We start from the raw sequence: 6,479 nt of genomic DNA on the forward strand, positions 1-6,479 counted from the left end.
CAGCAATAGCACACATCCACTGCAACGCTAAAGATTAAGCCGCCGAGTGCACCACCCAACACGGCCCACCATGTCAGCGACTGCCACTGAACCCTATCAAGTACTAGAGAGCAGCGATAATCTCCCAGCCAAAAAAACCCCATGACTATTACCAGAAACCATGACCACCGCTTTGCCAATATCCATATCACAACCTGAATCAGTCCCAAACCGCCGTGAAATCACCACCAGTCATATCCAATCCCCCAGAGAATGCAAGCACAATTACACCCACCAAGTAAAATGATGTCGTCACCCAGAAAATATACCCACTATCATGAAAACACACTAGCATGAAAAAACCCCAACACTCATGAAATGCACAGAACGGCCACCCGGACCACAAAGCAACCACTCCCTCTCATTGAACGCTGGCCACATAGACCTCCTTACAAGCCGCGTGCCGTTCCGAAACCCACTGACAACACTATCACCCAAATGCACCCGAAACCCTACGTATCAACACCCTTACCACCCCCCAGAATTCAAGCATTAATACAAGGTATAAGTGAGCCCTAGTCTTACTAGGCTGACTCCATGAAATCCCATGGAACAGCTGTCACGTGTCCTTCGCGTCGAGCACTGTCATCTTCTCCACAGGTAAATGTAAAATGAAGCCCTCCTGGGCTGCACCGAAAGCGCCCGGACTAACTGTCCATTCGGGGACGCTTGGCGCAAATCACCGGCTCGGAGCCACGACTGGGGGAGGTGCGCTCCAGCCGCTCAGCCGCCTGCGGGAATCCGTAGCTAGAGTCGGATCTGTTACAATGACCCTGCGCAATTGCACCTAAATCTTGCACCAGATGCCAGGGGCCGTGACGGCAACGCCAGACCGCGAGACCGCGCCACGGGTCACGCGGTCGCTCCACCCATGGTGCCACACCAAACCCCCGCGCCGTAGCCCGCCTGCCATGTTGCCTCCTCATTTGCTGCCACCTGACTGCTGGCCGGGCCCTACACAGATGCGCAGGCTGCACTTTCCTCAATATCGTGTGACCTCAAAGCCGGGGGGAACCTCAGTGCAACGCCGTACCCCATGACCGCGCCGCGGGTCATGGGGTCGCGCCGCCCCTGTCGCTGCGGTGACCCCCGCGCTGCAATAGGAATATCGGGTAGGAGCAAGGCTGTCACTTACCCCCACCCGCACCGCTGAACGACTCCCGCTGTGTACTCCAATGATGCTGTCCAGGCCTCGCCCGTATGTGCAGGCCGCACTTCCCAGATGCTGCCGGTCACATGACCACATAACCGAGCCGTGTGACCATGATCCGGGCCGTCTCCATCCTGTCCTCGCCGCCACCACTGGAGCCCTATGCTCCTGCATAGGCACCACCTGCACTGTTGGAGGCTGCCGTTAATCTCCTCGGCCGCCGCAGCGTCTAGCGCAGACACATCCGGCCGACGTGACCGCGACGCCGGCCCACGTGACCGCGACGCCGGCCCACGTGATTGCGACGCCAGCCCACATGACCGCGATGCCAGCCCACGTGAGCTTGCCGCCGGGCAAGGTGAGCACGACGCTGGGCAAGGTGAGCGTACCGCCAGGCAAGGTGAGCGCGCCGTGTCGGGTGAGCGCGCTGGGTCAGAGGGCATGTGACTGCGGCGCCAGACCACGCGGCCGCGCTCCGGGTCACGCGGCCGTGCCGCCCACGCCACCATGCTGAACCCCCATGCCGCAGCCGGACGTGTGAGGAGGCCAGAGCCTCGACTCAACATCTGAATGCCGAACCGACCGCAGAGTCCCTTCCACTTCTGCGACACCGTCCTAGATTCCTCCACCGACGCCAAAGGGGGCTGCTGGGCTCCGACTCTTGGATTCCCTCGGAACTCCGTCACATCAGCCGCCCGGTCAGCCTTCATCCAGCACTGCAGCGTCTCCTGGAGCAGGCGCTCTCCACGCCTCACTGCCGACCTCCCCGGGACAAGGGCCTTCTCCTCGGATCATCCTGCATTCCCCGACGATTCTGGACGTCTGCCAGGTAAGGAATTGACTGCCCCCTTCCTACAGATCTACCCTATATATCCATCCCCCAAATGACCACTCCCTGCCCACTCACATGGCCCCATAGCCCCCAAAGCTCCACCCCACACCTTCCCGCACAAAAGCACAACACATTAACCCTTCACTAACCCTCAGGCCTAACATCCCTCCTCAGTCATATGCGCCCTTACTGTAGCCCCTTTGGGGCAGGCGTCCATGCTTGTCTTCCGTGCCGGTATGTGTTTGCCATTTTTTGTACGTACCGGCGGCACGGAGACACGTTAAGCAATGCTACCCTATTGTAGCAGGCACACACATATAAAACCACACGGAACGTGTGTCCGTGTGCGTTTGTACGTGTGTGCGTTTTTCTACACGCTGACATGTCCACGTTTCCTCCGGCAGCACGGGTGTCAGACGGCCCGCACCCGTACCACACGGATGTAGTGTGGATGCGATCCCGTGTGACACGCGGAGAAAACACACGTGTCAGTGAAAAAAAAACCCAAAACATTTACTCACCTTCTCCAGCCCTCCTGTCTGTGCCGCTACTGCCACTTGCTGCCGACCGCCGCTCATTATGCTCATTTAATATTCACTTCACTGCGGCTGGCAGCAGCAGCAGCGGTGAGAAAGCAGCGCGGACCACGTGAGTATGCAAATTACCGGTTCTACGTGTGATATCGCGGATAGCAGACGTAGAACACACGTGGACCGCACGTACCCGAGACACATACTTACCACACGCAACACGCAGGGTAAATACGTGTCTCGCGGCACGTGCGTGTTTTTAATGGAAGTGTGTTTCAGGCCAGAGGTAGAGAGCTGATGGAACGGTTTGTAATGTGACACAGCTAAACTTAGGTGTACTGTCCTCCCCTTTGCCTGCCAAGAGATGAAAGCTCAAAGGTGTTAGTACGGTAATAACACTCAGGTCTGCTGTACTCACAGCAACTTATAATAGTTGTAATTGCTCTGTAGAAAGACCATCTGTCTGTCATTATGTGGAGTGTATTTCCTTCTCCTGTGTGTTACAGCCTGCTTATTATTGGTCAAAATCATAGAGAGAAGTACGCACCCTCTGTGAAGACACCCACATTACTTAACAAAAAATTAAAACATTAGCTGCCAAATATTTTAATTGGTAATATCTCCTCAATAGAGAGGTGAAATAAAAAAAAAAATTGTATTCTGCTTTGCAGCTTCTATTACATCCTGTGTCCAGTTCAATGTGAAAAATTTGGTGAAATTTCCTCTTTAGTGACCTTGTTGAGCGAGTACACAATAGATTTTCCATGTTTTCACATGATACTAAACTCAAGTTACCAACATAGATGAGGATATTATAGTACTAGAGAGGAATGTAAGTTAAACTGTAGGCTTGGATGGAGAAACAGCTAAAGTCGGTTGTGGATAAATATACTCTTAAGCTGGTATAAAAGACATTAGACATCCATCTTGAGCCGTTTCACCCATATACAGAAGGACTTGCTGTGCTCCCTGTGAGAAAGCCGCTAAGGCCAGAGTCACACTTGCGAGTGACTCGCGTGAGTCTCGCATCGGTATCATGCAGCACAGCCACACACTCTCTGGACAGGAGCGTCTCATCTGCATAGAAATACATGCAGCCGACCCACTCCTGCCAGGAGAGTGTGCGGCCATGCCGAGTGATACCGATGCGAGACTCGCGCAAGTCACTCGCAAGTGTGACTCTGGCCTAACACACATTTATGCCAAGTCTGATTGACATCTATCCTGACAATCAATCGGCCGGCAACCCCACATTTAGGGTGCAGAACCCTAAGGTGTCGTACACTCCACGTTGCGCCATCAGAATCTGCAGGGAAGGGGGATTTCATGTACCATTGCCCACCACAAAGGTCCCGGGGCACAGCAGCATATAGAGTCAAGAGTCAAGACCATGGTCGGTCCACAATTGCTTCGTGCTGCCTGCGAATGGGACGGGAACTAAACCCAAGGAAACTGGGGTCCCCAAGTAGCTTCACACCACAGGGATCCACACTACAGAGCTCAAGGAAGGAAGGTCTCACACTCCACAACACCGGTGGTGGCCTCTGAATCATCCGGGATCGGTTGGGGCCCACTACGGTGGAAACCAGCACTCCAAGGGTGACGACCTAACAGTGACTAAAAGAACTTGGTTGGCAGTCCTGGTGTTGTCCCGTCATTGCCGTCGGCGCCGCCCCGCGCTCTGGCACCATTGGCCGCTACCCCCCACCATCGTCCGTCCTCCCTGGGGTCGAGCTCTGTCTGTGGAGAGCTGGACCATCTGACCTGCGTTACCATCCACCCCGGAGGAGAGCAACATCTCACAGCAGCGGCTGGTCATTGGCCGCATACCACGGGTGGTGTTGCAAAGCAAGCCCCTATCAAGCCCCATACCTGTCACCTTGCACCCTCTTTTTTAACACTGACGGGGTCACGGAGCCGGGTCAGGCCATTCACAGCAACCCCAAATACCAATGGCCCAGTGACTAGTAGCCCTGAGGACCCCGTGGGCATGTCACTAGATTCTACCCTGTCTGAAGCATGGCACTCTGGTTTCAATATGGCTCCTGATGAAGGGGTATGTGACCGTATCCTTCCCTCAGCAGCCTCTAATTATGGACATGACAGCAAAGTAAATGAGCAGATGTACAGTGTTGTACAAAGTGTTATTCAATGGAGGTCATTGATGTATGGTCACATTGCCCTTATATAATCAGAAGTAAATGAGTAATATAAAACTACCGGCTGCCATCATTTGTTAAACTGAATATTACTAGTGTCTTTTCAGCAAGATGAAATTCCCTTACAAACAACCTAGTGGGTGTAATTTTTAAAATATTGTCACTTTTGGGGGTTTGTATTATTCTGCCAGCTAAAATTAAGTGCAGGTATGGAATGGGACCAAGAGCTCATGAAAGGGAACCTGTCAGGTGCAATATGCACACAGAACCGCAAGCAGTTCTGGGTGCATATTGCTAATCCCTGCCTAACCGTTACCGGAATATACTAGCATAGATAAAGGGATCTTTAGAAAAAGTTTTCTAAAGATCTTTTATTCTATGCTAAAGAGTGCTGGGACTAGTCCCAAGGGCATTATATCACCCGACTAGCCGCCCTCTTAGCATATTAGCACGCCCACAGGGGCGTACTAACATGCCATTCAATTCAGCCTCACCAACAGTGCCGCGCGTACCTGTGTTTGTTGTAACCGTTCTTCTGAATGCCGGGCACTTCCGGTCATGCGCAGTATGTACGTGTCCCGACTTCAGAGAGGTCTGGCTGGGGCATTCAGCTTCAGTGTTCACCATGGACACAGGTACGCACGTCACTGTTGGTGATGCTACATTGAATAGCATGTTAGTATGCCCCTGTGGGTGTACTAACATGCTAAGAGGGTGGCTAGTCAGAGGATATAACTCTCTTGGAACTAGTCCCAAGATAAAAGATCTTTAGAAATACTTTTTCTAAAGATCCCTTTATCTATGCTAATGTGTCGCCCTGGGCAAGCCAGGGGACACAGGTCACACACCACCACACCCTACATCCCAGTTAGGAACACCAAAGCTAACCAAAAATCCTTGTTGCCTTCCTCTAGAGGCTGATGATACACACCAGGGGGTGGGCCAGGCGGTTGGCTCCGCCCACCGAGGAGTTCACAGCTCTGGAGACGGGAAGTACCAGGCAGATTAGCCCAGGCAGGGCTTGAGTGAAGAGGAGATAAGCTAGGGAAGTGAAGGAGTAAACAGCTAAGTGAAAGTGAAGGAAGAAAAGTAGTAAAGGAGGAAAGAAAGAGTGGTGACAGAACAGAAAGAGTGTGCAAAAGCCTGAAGTAGTCCAGCTGTGTGCAGGACAGGTCAGCAAGGTCAGCAACGGCGGTGACTGTCTGGAGGGGGACCGTTTGGAAGTTCCTGGAAGGACCCCGGAGGCTGTGTGCCCGGCGGTCTGGAGCAGTGTTCCGAAGGACAGTCAGCACCAGGGCAGGGGCCTCTCGGACCCCGGCAAGGCTTGGAGTCGCCAGAATTTGCCAAATCCGTCAGTGAAGGGGACGTAGATCCCCCAACAACCAAGTCCCGATTGAAGGCAACAGCCCAGCCAGTGTAGGAGAGACACCGCCACCGCCAAGGCACCAGTTTCTCAGGGCCAGCGCCTGCGGGCAAAGAGTAGAGCTCCTCCGGTCCAGCTTGAAGCCGGGGAGCGGGTTACCGGTGGGGACCCATCGCAACCAACAAGTACACAAAGGTGCCAGGAAGAGGGACATCACCGTCACCTACTGGGAGAGCAAGTGCAGCCGTCCGTGGGACCGTATTACCAGCCGTTTGGTTTACCGTAAAAACTGTGTCAACGTCTCAGGCTGAGTGAGTACCACAGTGCCGCAAGGCACAGCGCTGCCCCTGCGTCCCTGCGCCCACCAGGCCCTGCACCCCCCAAGCCATCACCGGGCCCCGGGATC

The sequence above is a fragment of the Anomaloglossus baeobatrachus genome, chromosome 5 (assembly GCF_048569485.1).
Source record: "Anomaloglossus baeobatrachus isolate aAnoBae1 chromosome 5, aAnoBae1.hap1, whole genome shotgun sequence".
Classification (NCBI taxonomy): Eukaryota; Metazoa; Chordata; class Amphibia; order Anura; family Aromobatidae; genus Anomaloglossus; species Anomaloglossus baeobatrachus.